The sequence below is a fragment of the Gavialis gangeticus genome, unplaced genomic scaffold (assembly GCF_001723915.1).
Source record: "Gavialis gangeticus isolate Ggan-Ray unplaced genomic scaffold, GavGan_comp1, whole genome shotgun sequence".
Lineage (NCBI taxonomy): Eukaryota > Metazoa > Chordata > Crocodylia > Gavialidae > Gavialis > Gavialis gangeticus.
The window spans coordinates 125,039,259-125,041,485 of record NW_017728992.1 but is presented as its reverse complement, the minus strand read 5'-3'; positions in this window follow the sequence as shown (position 1 = coordinate 125,041,485).

Sequence of the window (2,227 nt, the reverse complement as noted above, 5' to 3'; positions counted from 1 at the left end):
CTAACCAGTTTATAACAGGCCACAAGATCCCCCCTCAGCCTTCTCTTTTGAAGGCTGAACAGGTTCAGGTCCCGCAACCTTTCCTCATAGGACCTACCCTGCTGTCCCTTGATCATACGAGTGGCCCTCCTCTGGACCCTCTCGATGTTGTCCACATCCCTCTTAAAGTGCGGCGCCCAGAACTGGATGCAGTACTCCAGCTGCGGCCTGACCAGTGCCGCATAAAGGGGGAGGATCACCTCCTTGGACCTGCTTGAGATGCATCTGTGAATGCACGACAAGGTGCAGTTGGCCTTCCTAGCCGCCTCCCCACGTTGCCGACTCACGTTCAGCCTCCTGATGCAACTTCATAAGTTGAAATCAAGGGAGGCAGTGAAATTAGTGACCACTTCTTTAAAACAAGCAAAAGAGCAGGGTCTCCTCATAGAGAGGTCTTTAGTCTTGGAATGTAATACTATTCTTGGGCCTAGGCTTTTCCAGAGAGGACTGATAGGTGCTAAATAGAGCTATAAGATATTAATGGCTATCAGTGACTTTTCTGATACTGTCATTTTATATAAGCTTGTAACTTAACTACTGTTTCAGGACCAGTTTAAAGCAATTCTGGATGTAGGTTCCCTATTAATCCAGGGCTCTGCCATTGTGGTTTTAGCCCTGTGCCATGATCTGAGGGCAACTTGGAGAGGTAGGGTCATTGCCAAAAGGCTTCTTCTCCGTTCCCACCCCTTCCCCACCACTAAAGTCATAGCATGCATCTTGAAAAGAGCAAGAGGCAGAGTTAACAGTAAGGCAACTCGCAGTACTTTTTCACTGCATTCCAATAATTATCAAAACACAGAGAATGTACTCTAACAGCCTGGCTCTGCTATCTTTACTCATGTATAGAAATACCTCACTGAAAGGCAATTTAAACCTGCAGGCTGAAAGCCTTAACTCTAAGCATGGCAAATAGTCTCAGGCATAGTGCAGAAAGCGAAGTGTGTATACTGCATTTACCTGAATTCAAGACTATTTCAATTTAAGATGGTAGGAAGACACACAGCAGGGGAGTCAAGCAACCTGACTGGCCATGCTGCAGCAAGGAGTTGGAGAGCCACAATTCAGGGTAAGCAGCAGTGGCGGGGAGGGGGAAGTTAGATGGCATGGTGGGAAGCAGAGGTGGCACGGGGGATGCAATGGCCCAAAACAAAGGTGGCAGAGCAGTGTGGGGAGGAGGGAAGGGCAGTAGCTATGACTTGACTCTGGGCCCTGGTTGGGATGAAGCTAGAGTTGCAGCAGCAACCTGTCCCCCCTGCACCCCTCCCCCCCCTTTTTACTCAAATCCAAGACAAGGGGCTTTTCTCCCCATGCTGAATTGTAGATTCAAGTAAATGTGGTAGTTAGAAGTTTGCAGGATTCTCGTAGTCTGTCATTTTTTTCTTCTGTGTGCAGTGAGATAGAACTGAAAACAGCTAGAGTGTTTGACAGCTCTTTAAGCATTCATTGAATCATGTGGGATACAGGAATCGGAATGGTTCTCCTTATAGTTAGCAGTAGACTGAGTTTCAGTGAGATACAGAATTGTAATTGCTTAGGAAAAACAACCTACTGTATTTTCCCCAAGCAGTTTTAAAATACTGTAGACAACTTGGAAACTAGATAGAATTTAATACACTTTTAAAGACAAATGAGTATTTCAAGATATTATCAGTGTTTTGAGTAAATCCTGCTTTCCATTTATCTTTCAGAAGACAGGCCTACAATATTACAATCTAATTTTTCATTCCAGTGTTAACACCTCCTGCCAGGAAATTGTGTCCTTCATTAGAATGGAGTGGAAGAGAAAAGTGTGCATATTTTGAAAGAAGATTTTTTATTTAAAAATATTGTTTTAAACAATACAATGGGTGAATCCAATGGTAATGAAAGCAAGGGATCAATGACAAAGACCAGACTTCAGAATATCATGAGAGGCTGTTGTGTTCGCTTTCCTTCACATGTTGGCTCATATACTTTAACCCTGATCTAAAACACCACTTCATTCTTGGTTTTCCTTGGTCAGATGTTAATTGTCCTAAATTCTGAATCTGAACAACAGATTAGAATGATCTTACTTGTAAACTAAGACTGTTATGAAGCCAGTTTTGAAAACATGAGCATGTTCTAAACACAGGGCCTGTCTTCCTATAACATTTCCTGACATGTAGGAAGAGCAGTCAGCCAGGTCAGAATGCTCACGTAGGTTCTT